The following is a 16,846-nucleotide window of genomic DNA, read 5'->3' on the forward strand; positions in this document are numbered from 1 at the left end:
TAACTTATATGCAGAGTACATCATGAGAAATGCTGGGCTGGAAGAAGCACAAGCTGGAATCAAGATTGCTGGGAGAAATATCAATAACCAACAAAGGTCCATCTAGTTAAGGCTATGGCTTTTCCAGTGGTCATGTATAGATGTGAGAGTTGGACTATAAAGAAAGCTGAGCACCGAAGAATTGATGATTTTGAACTGAGGTGTTGGAGAAGACACTTGAGAGTCCACTGGACTGCAAGGAGATCCAACCATCCTAAAGGAGACCAGTCCTGGGTGTTCATTGGAAGGACTGATGTTGAAGCTGAAACTCCAATACTTTGGCTACCTGATGCAAAGATCTGACTCAATTTAAAAGACCCTGATGCTGGGAAAGATTGAGAGCAGGTGGAGAAGGGGACGACAGAGGATGAGATGGCTGGATGGCATCACCAACTCAATGGACATGAGTTTGAGTAAATTCCGGGAGTTGGTGATGAAGAGGGAGGCCTGACGTGCTGCAGGCCATGGGGTCACAAGGAGTGGGACATGAATGAGTGACTGAACTGAACTGAGCACATTCATTTCCCCCTGCAGTTAATATTTAATGTATATAAATCTTCTTTATCTGCCTCTGTTTAACTTTGCATATCTATCCTTTCTTTTCTTTAATTTCTTTCTTTTCCTCTCAACATATTTGTTAGTTTTATTTTCATTGCTTTATTCCCCAAATGGCACCTTGTTCTACTTCTCTTTCCTAGTCTGTGCTTTAGTTAGTTTGTTCTTAACTGGTAGATATAATTTTTATTTTCTTTGTTCACCAGGTCAATCTATTGTACTTTATTTTTGTTGGACTGTTTTGATTTTGCTTATGGATGTATATATATGTGTGTATATTCAGTCACACTTTTTATCATTGTTATAAACCCCTGCCTCTACGTTGGGCTTTTGCAGTTCTGTGGTGTTTTGCTTTATTTCTTTCTTCTTCCCTTTTTTTTTCTTTTCTTTTTTTAATTCTAATTTTTAATTTTTTAAACCTATTATATTTTTCTACATTTATTCCTTTGTTTGTCTTTCCTACTGTTCTTTCCCCCTTGCAGTTAATCTTTAATGTATATATGTGTGTGTGTGTATATATATATATATATATATATATATCTTCTTCATCTATTTCTATTTAACTTTGCATGTCTATGTTTTCTTTCTTTTGTTTCTTCCTTTCCTCTCAACATATTTGTTAGTTTTGTTTTCATGGCTTTATTCCCCACTTGGCACCTTGCTTTAGTTTTGTTTGCCAGTTTGTGCTTTAGTTAGTTTTGTTCTTAACTGGTAAATATAATTTTTGATTTCCTTGGTTTGTGGGGTCAATATACTATATTTTATTTCTGTTGGACTGTTCTGATTTTCCTTATGAGTGTATATGTATGTGTGTATATTCCATTATTTTAATTATTATTTGCCTGATTTTGTAACTGCCATTTGGCTGGGGTTCATCTTTTGTTTCTCGTTTTTGAGTATTTGTTTTAATCTCGCCTAATACCATAACAAACCACTTGTGGAATCTTCATTCCTGACCAGAGATCAAGCCCTGGGCCTTTGGAGTGGGAGCACTTACTCCAAGACCCTAGAGTATGAAAGAACTAACCCTAGGGAGTATCAAATAGTGAGAACTCCCACAAAGGAAACCACTTAAATACAAGACCTGGCATCACCCAACCACCAGTAGCACCCTGTGCAGGGTGCCTCATCTAAACAACAAACAAAACAAAAATACAAACCCAGTATCAGCAGACAGGATTACCCCCTCACTCAGCCTTGCCCATCAGAGAAAAAACAAACAAACAAAACAACTCAGCACAGATATCACCCTACACAAAATTTACACATACCACTGCACCAACCTTAGGAGGGCAGAAACCAAAAAGAATCAAGAATTCAACCCTGAAGCCTGGGAAGAGGAGACCTCAAACACAATAAGTTTAAAAAAACAATGAAAAGGCAGAGAAATACTACACAAATGAAGGAACAAACTAGAAATACAGAAGTCCAACTAAAAGATGAGGAAATAGGCAAACTACCTGAAAAAGAATTCAGAATAATGATAGTAAAGATTATCAAAAATGTTGAAAACAAAATGGGGAAAATGCAAGAATCAATTAACAAAGAACTAGAAGAATTAAAGAATAACCATATAGAGACAAACAACACAATTACTGAAATTAAAAATACTCTAGAAGGAATCAATAGCAGAATCTCTGAAGCAGAAGAATGAATTTGTGAGCTGGAAGATAAAATGGTGGAAATAAATTCTGAAGAGCAGAATAAAGCAAAAATAATGAAAAGAACTAAGGATACACCAACATTCAAATTATAGGGGTCTCAGAAGAAGAAGAGAAAAAGAAAGGGTATGAGAAAATTTTGGAAGAGAGTATAGTTGAAAATTTTCCCAACATGGAAACAGAAATAGTCAATCAAGTCCAACAGGCACAAAGAGGCCCATTCAGGATGAACCCAGGGAGAAACACACAAAGACACATACTAATCACACTAACAAAGACTAAACACAAAGAAAGAATATTAAAAGCACCAAGGGAAAAGCAACAAGTAACATACAAGAGAAGCCCCATAGATTTAACAACTGATCTTTCAGCATAAACTCTGCAGGCCAGAAAGGAATGGCAGGATATATTTAAAGTACTGGAAGGGAAAAATCTACAACCAAGATTACTGTACCCAGCAAGGATCTCATTCAAAATTGATGGAGAAATCAAAAGCTTTTTAGACAAGCAAAAGTTAAGAGAATTCAGTACCACTGAACCAGCTTTACAACAAATGTTAAAGGGACTTATATAGTCAAGAAATACAAAAGAAGAAAAAAGATCTACAAAATTAACCCCAAACAATTAAGAAAATGGTAATAAGACCATATATATCAATAATTACTTTAACTGTAAATGGACTAAATGCCCCAACCAAAAGACACAGACAGGCTGAATGGATACAAAAACAAGACCCATATATACGCTGTCTACAAGAAACCCACTTCAGACCTAAAGACACATATAGACTGAAAGTGAGAGGATGGAAAAATATATTCCATGCCAAAGAAAGAAGCAAAAGGAAGCTGTAGTAATAATCCTCATATCAGACAAAATAGATCTTAAAGAAGATTACAAGAGATAAGGAAGGACACTACATAATGATCAAGGGATCAATCCAAGAGGAAGACTAACAATTGTAAATTTCTATGCACCCAACATAGTAAGTAAAGTCACTCAGTCATGTCCAACTCTTGGCGACCCCATGGACTGTAGCCTACCAGGCTCCTCCGTCCATGAGATTTACCATGCAACAGTACTGGAGTGGGTTGCCATATGTTCACCCAACATAGGAGCACTTCAATACATAAGATAAACACTAACAGACATAAAAGGAGAAGTTGACAGTAACACAATAATAGTAGGAGACTTTAGCACCCCACGCACACCAATGGACAGATCATCAAAACAGAAAATTAATAAGGAAACAAATGTCTTAAATGATGCTTTAGATGAGATGGATCTCATTGATACCTTCAGAACATTTCATCCAAATGCAGAATACACCTTCTTATCAAGAGCACATGGAACGTTCTCCAGGATAGACCACATCTTAAGTCACAAATCAAACCTCAGTAAATTTAAGAAAATTGAAACTGTATCAAGCATCTTCTCCGACCACAACACTATGAGACTAGATATCAATCACAAGAAAAGAAAAAAAACCTGTAAGGAACATAAACACATGGAGATTAAATACATTTCTAAAGAACCAATAGGTTACTGGAGAAATCAAAAGATTTCTAGAAAAAAATTACAATGAAAGCATGACAACGCAAAACCTATGGGATTCAGCAAAAGCAGTTCAAAGAGAAAATTTTATAGCAATACAATCCTACCTCAAGAAACAAGAAAAACATCAAATAGACAACCTAACTTTACACCTAAAATAGCTGGGAAAAGAAGAACCAAAAAAACAAAAACTTCAAAATTAGTAGAAGGAAAGAAATCATAAAGATCAAACCAGAGATAAGTGAAACAGGAATGAAAGAAACAATAGTAAAGATTAATAAAACTAAAAGCTGGTTCTTTGAGATGATAAAAAGATTTGACAAACCTTTAGCCAGACTCATCAAGAAAAAAAGAGAGAAGAATCAAAGCAACAAAATTAGAAATGAAAAAAGAGAGGTTACAACAGACAATGCAGAAATACAAAGGATTACAAGAGACTATTATGAACAACTACATGGCAATAAAATGGATAACCTGGAAGAAATGGACAGATTCTTAGAAAAGCTCAATCTTCCAATACTGAACCAGGAAGAAATGGAAATTATGAACAATCCAATTACAAGCACTGAAATTGAAGCTGTGATCAAAAATCTCCCAAAAAACAAAAGTCTAGGACCAGATGGCTTCACAAGAGAATTCTATCAAACATTTAGAGAAGAGCTAATGCCTATCCTTCTAAAACTCTTTCAAAAATTTGCAGAGGAAGGAACACTTCCAAACTCATTCTACAAGGCCACCATCACCTTGATACCAAAACCAGACAAAGACAACACAAAATAAGAAAACTACAGGCCAATATCATTGATGAACATAGATGCAAAAATCCTCAACAAAATTTTAGCAAATAGAATTCATCAAAACGTCAAAAAGCTCATATACCATGATCAAGTTGGGTTTATTCCAGGAATGCAAGGATTCTTCAATATACACAAATCAATCAGTGTGATATACCATATTAACAAATTGAAAGATAAAAATCATATGATCATCTCAACAGATGCAGGTAAAGTCTTTGACAAAATTCAGCACCCACTTATGATTTAAACTCTTCAAAAAATGGGCATAGTAGTTTACTGTGTTACGACCTCAACATAGTAAAGGTTATAGATGATAAGCCTACAGCAAACATTATTCTCAATGGTGAAAAACTGAAAGCATTCCCCCTGAGATCAGGAACAAGGCAAGGGTGTCCACTTTCACCACTATTATTCAACATAGTTCTGGAAGTCCTAGCTATAGCAATCAGAGAAGAAAAAGAAATAAAAGGAATCCAGGTTGGAAAAGAAGAAGTAAAGCTCTTACTGTTTGCAGATGACATGATACTGTATATAGAAAACCCTAAAGATAGTATCAGAAAATTACTAGAGCTAATCAGTGAATTTGGCAAAGTTGCAGGATACAAAATCAATACACAGAAATCACTTGCATTTCTATATACTGACAATGAAAAATCAGAAAGAGAAATTAAGGAATCAATCCCATTCACCATGCAACAAAAAGAATTAAATATCTAGGAAGAAACTTACATAAGTAGACAAAAGAACTGTACACAGAAAATTTTAAGACCCTAATGAAAGAAATCAAAGATGATATAAACATATGGAAAGATATCCCATGTTCCTGGGTGGGAAGAATCAATATTGTGAAAATGACTATACTACCAAGTGCAATCTACAGATTTAACTCAATCCCTATGAAATTAACAATGGCATTTTTCACAGAACTAGAACAAAAAATTTCACAATTCATATGGAAACACAAAAGGCCCTGAATAGCCAAAGCATTCTTGAGAAAGAAGGAAGTTGGAGGAATCAGTCTTCCTGACTTCAGATTATACTATAAAGCTACAGTCATCAAGACAGTATGGTACTGGCACAAAAACAAAAATATAGACCAATGGAACAAGATAGAAAGCCAAGAAATAAACCCATGCACCTATGGGTACCTTATTTTTGACAAAGGAGGCAAGAATATACAATGCGGCAAAGACAGCCTCTTCAATAAATGGTGCTGGGAAAACTGGACAGCTTCACATAAAAGAATGAGATTAGAACACTTCCTAACACCACACACAAAGATAAACTCAAAATGGATTAAAGACCTAAATGTAAAACCAGAAACTATAAAAATCTTAGAGGAAAACATAGGCAGAACACTCAATGACATAAATCAAAGCAAGATTCTCTATGACCCACCTCCTAGAATAGTGGAAATAAAAACAAAAGTAAACAAGTGGGACCTGATTAAACTTAAAAGCTTTTGCATGCAAAGGAAACTGTAAGCAAGGTGAAAAGACAACCCTCAGAATGGGAGAAAATAATAGCAAATGAAGCAACTAACAAAGAATTAACTTTCATAATTTATAAGCAGCTCATATAACTCAATACCACAAAAACAAACAACCCAATCAAAAAGTGGGGGAAAGACCTAAACAGACATTTCTCCAAAGAAGACATACAGATGGCTAACAAACATGTGAAAAGATGCTCAACATCACTCATTACTGCTGCTGCTGCTGCTGCTAAGTCACTTCAGTCGTGTCCGACTCTGTGCAACCCCATAGACGGCAGCCCACCAGGCTCCCCCATCATTCATTACTAGAGAAATGCAAATCAAAACTGCAATGAGGTATCACCTCACACCAGTCCGAATGGCCCTCATCAAAAAATCTACAAACAATAAATGCTGGAGAGGGTGTGGAGAAAAGGGAATGCTCTTGCACTGTTGGTGGGAATGTAAATTGATACAGCCACTATAAAAAAACTAGGAATAGAACCACCATATGACCCAGCAATCCCACTCCTAGGCATATACCCTGAGGAAACCAAAACTGAAAAAGACACATGTATCCCACTGTTCACTGCAGCACTATTTACAATAGCTAGAGCATGGAAGCAACCTAGGTGCCCATCGACAGATGAGTGGGTAAAGAAGTTGTGTTAAATGTACACAGTGGAATATTACTCAGCCATAAAAAGGAATGCATTTGAGTCAGTTCTAATGAGGTGGATCAACCTAGAACCTATTATACAGAGTGAAGGAAGTCAGAACGAGAATGATAAATATCATATTCTAACACATATATATGGAATCTAGAAAAATGGTACTGAAGAATTTATTTACAGGGCAGCAATGGAGAAACAGACATAGAGAATAGACGTATGGACATGGGGAGAAGGGGGAGAGGGTGAGATGTATGGAAAGAGTAACATGGAAACTTACATTGCCAAAAGTAAATAGATAGCCAATGGGAATTTGCTGTGTGGCTCAGGAAACTCAAACAGGGGCTCTATATCAACCTGGACAGGTGGGATGGGGAGGGAGACAGGAGGGAGCTTCAAAAGAGAGGGAATATATGTATACGTATGGCTGATTCATGCTGAGGTTTGACTGGAAACAACAAAATTCTGTAAAGTAATTATCCTTCAAAAAAAAAAGAAAGAAAGAAAGAAAGAAAATCTGCCTGCCAATGCAGAAGCCACTGGAGACATGGGTTTGATCCCTGGGTTGGGAAGATCCCCTGGAAGAAGAAATGGAAACCCACTCCAGTACTCTTGCCTGGAGAATCCCATGGACAAAGGAGCCTGGTGGGCTACAATCTATGGGGTCACAAAGAGCCAGACACACAGATTATGCATGCAAATTAGACACAGGCAGGGTTTAGGAAAGCAAAACCAAGAATTGTGTGGTATCCTGTATGGTTTGTAACAAAAGGATGAATCTTTATCCCACCTCCATGAGGCCGAAACAGTCAAGTGAGAGGGGGAGTGTTTGAAAGAAGCTGTGACCTTTGATCAAGGATCCATCCAGCCTCAATGTGTGCCACCAGAAGGAGCGACCAGAACAAACCTCTCTCTTCTTCTCCAATCTCTAGATTCCCCGTTGGACAAATTCAACCCAAAACCAGTCTGCAAAGGAACAGATCAATGGAATCCACACAGTTTATCCTCTGGGGATGCACAGCAGAGTAGAGAAGGGTAAGGAGCAAAGTTGAAGGGAAAAGCAGAAGATGCCAAGCCCATTTCCCAAATGCAACTATATTTGAAAGCAACATAGCCCTAAAGATGAACATTTAGTTCCAGACGGGAAGCTGGGGAGAGGTGGAGAGATACCCTAATAAATGACTATTCAACCTGGTGTCCCTTTTTCATCTTCAAATGAAAGATGTGATTACAAATTTTAAAGATGATAAGACATGAAATTATCCCACACGAATTTAATTCTCATTACAACAAGAGTTCCACTACCATATTCAATACTACAAAATAGAAGAGAGGGACATTAATTTAGAAGACAGACAAGGAACTCTCATAAGGCTTTGGAAAAACATTAATGTTTCCTGTAGGTCTGGACTAAAGGGAAAGCAATAAGGAAAAGGTCATAGCACTCAGGGTGCAATTTGAACAAAGGCAGAAAATCACAGGAATAAAGGTGTATTTAAGGATTGGTGAAATTGCCAGAAACAGTGCAATGTGCAGTACACCATGGTAAGATTCACATGAAAAAGTAGACTAGTGTTAAAGTGGGAAGATTTGGGAATGCAAACAGAAACAATGTTCTTATATATGTGAGAGGCACGTTTGAGAGGGCTGTGGCTCACTCAGCCTGAGATGTGCCGGGGCACCACCTTCACTAGGGAACTGGGGTGTGGGACAGATTGGAGGACACCAAGGCTGGATGCAGAAGGCCAGTCAAACAGAAAACAGTAGAGAGGGAATATGACTCAGGAAGTGGGAGAGGGAGAAAGGGACTGCTGCAAAAAAGAACATTATGAGGTTTCATCAAAGCACACTGGCACCTAGACATCAAGGCAGGGTGGAGAAGGAGAAGCCAAATACGCCTCTGAAATTTTTAACTGTCTTTTTAGGAAGATGCTTATGTCATTCATCATGACGGAGCAGGATTATTGTGGGGACATATATTTCAGTTATAAGATGAAGCTGCAGCAGGACATCCAAAGTGAGATGCTAAATGTAATAGCTGGAAGAATGATCTGATGTCAGAAATCACAAAAGTGAAGTGAAAGTGTTAGTCGCTCAGTTGTGTCTGACTCTTGGTGACCCCATGGACCATAGCCCGCCAGGCTCCTCTGTCCGTGGAATTCTCCAGGCCAGAATACTGAAGGGGTTAGCCATTCCCTTCTTCAGGGGAACTTCCTGACCCAGGGATCAAACCCAGGTCTCCTGCATTGCAGGTGGATTCTTTACCATCTGAGCCACCAAGGGAAGCCTGAGAAATCACAAGGCGATGGGTTTTTAAAAGGAGTGAAAATTGAGATAAGAGGTTATAGTCTGGGGTCAGTTAAGGGTCTAAAATGTCTGCCATAAAGTAGGCATGAATACAGTGGTGACTGATAAGGGAGAAGCGAGGAAGGGGGGCTGCAACAGTGAAGCTGGTTTAGAACTAGTAACCAGGGTTTTAAATGTGTCGTCTGCTAGATGCTGAAATACTTGGAGAAAAAGCAGAGGGAAGGGATAAACGTCCCTGGATTAAAGGATAAAGCTACCTGAAGGATCAAGCCCTTCTCAGTTTGGAGGTCATGCATCTCTCTGAATCCAGTTCAGTATTTCCTTGCCCTGGGAATGAGAATATATTAGTTTCCTATTGCTGCCAGAAAAAATTCCCATAAACATAATGGATTAAAATAATACAAAATTATTATTTTATACTTCTGGAGCTAGCAATCTGAAATGGGTCTTATGGGGCCACAGTCAAGACAGTTGGTAATGTTATGTTCTCTCTGGAGGCTGCAGAGGACATATTCCATGACATATTCCATATTGCAGAAACTGGCAACTTTCCCTGAGTTAAGGCTACTTTCCTCCATCTTCAAAGCCAGTAGACTAACATTTTCGGTTACCTCTCTGATTCTGACTCTCCTGCTTCCCACTCTTACTTATAAGGATGCTTAGTATCACATTAGGCCTATCTAGATGATCCAGGATAATCGCCACGTCTTAAGATTTTTACCTCAGTCACATCAGCAAAGCCCCAACTGCCTTGGAAGGTAACATTCACAGGTTTTGAGGACTAGGATGTAGATTTGGTGGGCGGCATTATTCTTCCTACCACAAAGAACACACTTTTCTCTACTTGGAATTCCCTGAACTATTCTAGACTTTCTTTAAAACACAGCTCCAGTAGCACTGACACCATCAGGCAGAGCTCCTTACTTCCTCCTCCTGTCCCTGCAGGTAGGGTCCAGTCCTCAGGAGATCGCCATGCAAGTGTTACCGTCACAGTGACCCTCTCCTCCAAGAGTGAGAACAGGAAACTTGGTGATGTCTGTTCCATATGCCCAAGGACTACCACAGGCTCTCTCATTCTAGGATGGATAGTTCTGTTTTATTTTTTGAAGATAAGAAGGAAGGGAAAAATGGAGAAGACATTGGAAAATAAGAGAAAAATAAGAAAGTAAAAGTGGTTGAGTCTATTTAAACTAGGCCACTTATACTGTCTCTTGGTCCATCATCCAAACAATCCACCATAATGCATGTTATCATCCCTACTTTTCACATAAGCAGATTGGGGCTCAGAAAAGAGAACTGCCTTGGCAAAGGCTGAGTTAGGAAGTGGTACCCTGTTCACAGTCTGCCTAGCTTTTATGATCATATTGTCAACCATTATCCCCTTAGTTTAATCCACTCTGGCCACACAGGACTGGACTGTGTGCTGGTCTGTGAACGAATACATCAACTCATCCCCAGTTCAGCGGCTTCAATACACATTGCTCCGTGTGCCTGGAATACCCATCTCTCCACATCTTCACATCACTTGCTCCACAGCCTTATGTATCTTCCAAAAGGTCATCTTCAGTCAGGCCTTTTATAACCATTCTTTCTCTAATTGGTCCTGCCCCCAAACACTCTTAGACTGCTTGTGTGCATGCATGCATGCTAAGTCACTTCAGTCATATCCAACTCTTTGCAACTTTGTGGTCTGTAGCTGGCCAGGAACCTCTGTCCATGGGATTCTCCAGGCAAGAACACTGCAGTGGGCTGCCATGCCCTCCTCCAGGGGGTCTTCCTGACCCAGGGATCAAAACTAGTTTTCTTACCTCCCCTGCATTGGCAGGTGGGTTCTTTACCACCAGGGCCACCTGGGAAGCCCGCTTAGACCCATTAACATAGTGTATTTTTCATCATAGCTATTCTCCCCAGCTGAAATCAAACAATATAGTTTTATTGTTACTACACAGGTGGAACTGATGTCTTTTGTGCACTCTGGTGTCCCCAAAACCTAAAAGAATTATCTGGCATAGAGAAGGTACTTCTTACTAAATAGGGATCCGAGGAATGAATGAATGCAGTGAAAGATGCCTTGGTGACACAGGAATGCTGAGAGGGCAAGATTCCAGGAAGTGTGAGCTAGAGAAGGAAATGATTAGCCACTGGGCTTCTGGGCTGGCTTCTGCAGGTAAGATTAAGGATAAAACAAGTGGAATATTCCATTGGCACCAGGGCCAAAGTGTGGAGCTGGCCAAATATGTGGATCCTCCATAGGAGATTAAAGACACAGACTCAATGTGTAGAGATATTTTGTCCCCTAATGCCAGCTAAATTCTGACCCAAATGAAGCCTAACCTTTTGAAAAGCAGGGTCATGTGGTCGTGGATATGGCTGTGCAGCCAGGCTGGTTCCAGCTCTGTAGCCACACTCTGCTGCTCACCACACTTTAGCAAATCAAATACTCTCTCCAAGCCCCATTTACTTCTTCATATAATTAAGATGATAAATCCCAGTTTCCAGGATTTCCCTGAATGTGCAATTAGCAAAGGTATTTAAATTACCAGGTACTTAGAAAGTGCTCGGGAAATCTAAGTTTTCCTCTTCATTCCAGTTTCCCTAAATGCTTTAGACTCAGTCTAGTTTTTTTTTTTTTTTCCCCAAAATGTGCTGACATGTTTTTATTCTCAGTAATTTCCTTCAGGGTTGAATCTAAAGATTATTATTGTCTCTTCAGTTGCCCCAGAGGGATGGCTGTGTTTTAATGGAATCACATTCTTCCACAGAGCCTGCCCCAAAGGGCTGTAACTGGAGGTGGCCATCAGCCCGGCTGTTCTTCAACTGACCTTGGGGAGGAAGGAGGACATGTGGTTCCCTTGGGCCAACTGAGTACAGTGGGAATCAGATGATGTGAGGCCAGCCGGGATTTGGTTTCCTGTCAGCATGTCTGCCTCCAGCAATCCATCCTCTCCCTACAGACCAAATGTGCCACAGTGGGAAATGATTTCTACAGAACCACACAGGCCCTTGGGTAGAAAGCTACCATTACCCTTCAGTCTTCATTACAATGGGGGCTTCCCTGATAGCTTCATGGTAAAGAATCTGCCTGAAATGCAGGAGCCACAGCAGACAGGGATTTGATCCTTGGGTTGAAGATATCCTGGAGGAGGCAATGGCAACCGATTCCAGTATTCTTGCCTAGAAAAAATCCCATGGACAGAGGAGTCTGGCGGGCTACAATCCATGCAATCGCTGAGTCAGACACGACTGAGTGACTGAGCACACGCTTCATTACAATAGAGAGAAATTAGAGCTGAGAGGGTCCCACAGGGCATCCAGACTGCCTTTATGCCCTTTCCTAAAAGGTCACTCCCACTATCAGCCTGCAAGGATAGCTTCTGAGAAACACACAGAAAAACAAATTTTATCATGAAAAAGTCCATTTCAAGGAATCCAGCTTCAGTCCCCTGCACTACTTGGCATTTCACTAAGCCAACAACACACCTGAGCCCATGGGAGGTCCAGACAACCCTGTAAGGTAGTTACTATTATTCTTTTTTTTTTTTTTTAATGAAGATACTGACATTCTTCAAAGTTAATTCCTTGAATAAGGAGTATCCCTAATATAGAATAGAACTGTAGTTGACTTTCCCCCCACAACTACTCTCTGCAACAGTTCAGTTCAGTCGCTCACTTGTGTCCGACTCTTTGAGACCCCATGAGCTGAAACATGCCAGGCTTCCCTATCCATCACCAACTCCCTGAGTTTGCTCAAACTCATGTCCATAGAGTCAGTGATGCCATCCAACCATCTCATCCTCTGTCATCCCCTTCTCCTCCTGCCTTCAATCTTTCCCAGCATCAGGGTCTTCTCAAATGAGTCAGTTCTTTGCATCAGGTGGCTAAAGTATTGGAGTTTCAGCTTCAACATCGGTCCTTTCAATAAATACTCAGGGATGATTTCCTTTAGGATTGACTGGTTAGATCTCCTTTCAGTCCAAGGGACTCTCAAGAGTCTTCTCCAACACCACATTTGAAAAGCATCAGTTCTTCAGCACTCAGCTTTCTTTAGAGTCCAACTCTCACATCCATACATGACTACTGGAAAAACCATACCTTTGACTAGATGGACCTTTGTCGGCAAAGTAATGTCTCTGCTTTTTAATATGCTGTCTAGCTTGGTCATAGCTTTTCTTCCAAGGAGCAAGTGCCTTTTAATTTCATGGCTGCAGTAACCATCTGCAGTGATTTTGGAGCCTAAGAAAATAAAGGCTGTCACTGTTTCCATTTTTTCCCCAGCTATTTGCCATGAAGTGATGGGACAAGAAACCATGATCTTAGTTTTTTGCATGTTGAGTTTTAAGTTTTTTTAAGTTTTAACTTTTTCACTTCCTCTTTCACTTTCATCAAGAGGCTCTTTAGTTCCTCTTCACTTTCTGCCATAACAGTGGTATCATCTGCATATCTGAGGTTATTGATATTCCTCCCCACAATCTTGACTCCAGCTTGTGCTTCATCCAGCCTGGCATTTCGCATGATGTACTCTGCATAGAAATTAAATATGAAGGGTGACAATATACAGCCTTGATGTACTCCTTTCCTGATTTGGAACCAGTCTGTTGCTGCAGGTCCGGTTCTAACTGTTGCTTCTTGACCTGCATACAGATTTCTCAGGAGGTGGGTCAGGTGGTCTGGCATTCCCATCTATTTTCCACAGTGTGTTGTGATCTACACAGTCAAAGGCTTTGGAGTAGTCAATAAAGCAGAAGTAGATGTTTTTCTGGAACTCTCTTGCTTTTTCAATAATCCAGTGGATGTTGGCAATTTGATCTCTGCTTCCTCTGCCTTTTCTAAATCCAGCTTGAACATTGGGAAGTTCACAGTTCACATACTGTTGAAGCCTAGCATGGAGAATTTTCAGCATTATTTTACTAGCATGTGAAATAAGTGCAATTGTGTGGTAGTTTGAGCATTCTTTGGCATTGCCTTTCTTTGGGACCGTCAGTCCTGTGTGTTATTGCCAAGTTTTCCAAATTTGCTGACATATTGAGTGCAGTATTTTCACATCTTTTAGGATTTGAAATAGCTCAACTGGAATTCCATCGCTTCCACTAGCTTTGTTTGTAGTGATGTTTCCTAAGGCCCACTTGACTTCACATTCCAGGATGTCTGGCTCTAGGTGAATGATCACACCATCATGGTTACCTGGGTCGTGAAGATCTTTTTTGTATAGTTCTTCTGTGTATTCTTGCCACATCTTTTTAATATCTTCTGCTTCTGTTAGGTCCATACCATTTCTGTCCTTTATTGTACCCATCTTTGCATGAAACGTTTTCTCTGGATGTCTGGTTCCAAAGCATGATTTTAGTTTTTATATCTGGAAATTTATTATATGCACAAGGGTAAATAAATAAATCACGTAAATACATCACAGTCAATGGGAAAGACTAGCTTATGCTTTAGTAACAAACACCTGATCTCAGTAACCAAGCACAAATACTATCGTTTTCACTCACGCAAAGCCCACTGCATGTCTGGAGACTGGTTCTCCAGGGCACCTCCTCACAGTAAGAACACGTCTAAGACCCAGGAGGTCTAAGCAGTCTCCATCTCAACATATGCCAAAATGGCATGAGAAGAGTGTGCCAGGAAGATCATGTGGTAGCTTTCACTGTATCAGCCTGGAAAGGAGGAACACCATTCACATTTCATTGGTTAAAATTGATGCCATAGGATTCCCTAATGGCGAGGAGCTGAGAAATGCTGTGTTTCTATGTACTCAGGCAGACAGAGTGAAAGTTTTAGTTGCTCAGCTGAGCCCACCTCTTTCCTACCCCATGGGCAGCAGCCTGCCAGGCTCCTCTATTCAAGACTCCTCCTTGTCTTGATTTTCTAGGCCATAATTACCTGAGTGGGTAACCATTCTCTTCTCCAGGGGATCTTCCCAACCCAGGGATGGAACCTGGGTCTCATGAATTGCAGGCAGATTCTTTACCATCTGAATAACCAGGTGACTGCTCTATACCTTCCACTCAAGAATCAGATAGACTTTTACAGTCTCATAGAAGTCAGTATGAGCCCTACTTCATTCATCAGGGCTTCCCAGATGGCTCAGTGGTAAAGAATCCATCTGCCAATGCAAGAGATGTGGGTTTGATCCCTGAGTTGGGAAGATCCCATGGAAAAGGAAATGGCAACCCACTCCAGTAATTCTTGCCTGGGAAATTAAGACAAGGAGGAGACTTGGACAGAGGAGCTTGATGGGCTACAGTCCATGGGGTTGCAAAGAGTCAGACACGACTTAGTGACTGAAAACATCCATTTCACAAATCTCCCACAGGAAAATGCTACCTTAAATTTTGTGTTAATCAATACCTTTCTTTTTTTTATAGATTCTAATACTTGCATACACACACACACACACACACATATAGGAAACAGATTTTTCTCTTCTTGAACTTTATACACACAGAATCATAATGTATATATTCTTCCATGGCTTCTGGGCTTCTGTTTTGACTTAATATGTTTTTGAGATTTATTCACACTGAAATATATAACTCTAATTCATTTATTTTCATGGCTTCCCAATACTGTATTGTGTGAATACATCAATATTTATTTATCTGTTGCACTGCTGATGTACATAAAGATAGTTTCCATAGGTTTGTTACCATAAATGATGCTGATATGAACATTTATATACATATCTTAGCATAAAGTTTCTCAAGAGCATTTTAGGGTAAATATTGCTGAAATGATTTGCTAGCTAAAAATTATTCTTACTTTCAATTTCACCAGGAAATGACAAACTGTTTACCCATAAATAGAACTGAATAATCAGTGCTTGTTGAGCAGGCATATTAATGGAGACTCTCACCTACTTCCAACAGGAGCATATAGTGATAAAAACCACTTTGGAAAACAAGATAGAAATGAGCTCCTTGGCCAGAAGCAATATTGTTTGGGATAAATATTAGTGAATTAGGCATTTCATAAATCTATGGATGGTGATGATGGAAAAATATTGGGATATTAAGGCAAATCCATATCTAAAGCAGGAGGCTTTCTACTGAGTACATTCACAATGGAAATCCTATTCGTGATAGAGAAGGTCATTGCAAATAACCTGACACTAGGCAGACAACTGATTGCCTGTGGAAGGTGGTTGTATTAGAAGCTCAACTTTGGTCCCTGTCATTAGCAGGCAGACATGTAAAATAAAAGATGGATGACTAAGTCTTGGTCAGAAGAAACCTACATTGTTTAGCCACATATAATCTTTCATCCCTGTTACTCTAGTTACTTTATTCTTGAGTTCTGTGAAAAAGTACTTTACTGACTGAGGAAAATGGTCAACCACAGCCACAGTTTTGTAATTTTATCACCTTGATTGTTGAAAGACTCCTCTACCAAGGACTACCTTTGGTGTGCATTCACACAAAGAAAACAAATATCCTTTATTTTGAGAGAGCATACCTTGGAGATATTGGGGATTTGGTTCCAGATCACAACGATAAGGCAAATATTGCAATAAAGCAAGTTACAAAACTTTTTTGGCTTTGAAAAGCATATAAAAAGCATGTTTACACTCAACTGTAATGTGTTAAGTGTGCAATCAGTTCAGTTCATTCGTTCAGTCATGTCTGACTCTTTGTGACCCCATGAATCGCAGCACACCAGGCCTCCCTGCCCATCACCAACTCCCAGAGTTCACTCAAACTCACATTCACCGAGTCAGTGATGCCATCCAGCCATCTCATCCTCTGTCGTCCCCTTCTCCTGCCCCCAATCTCTCCCAGCATCAGAGTCTTT

Source organism: Bos indicus, chromosome 28 (assembly GCF_029378745.1).
Source record: "Bos indicus isolate NIAB-ARS_2022 breed Sahiwal x Tharparkar chromosome 28, NIAB-ARS_B.indTharparkar_mat_pri_1.0, whole genome shotgun sequence".
Taxonomy (NCBI): Eukaryota; Metazoa; Chordata; class Mammalia; order Artiodactyla; family Bovidae; genus Bos; species Bos indicus.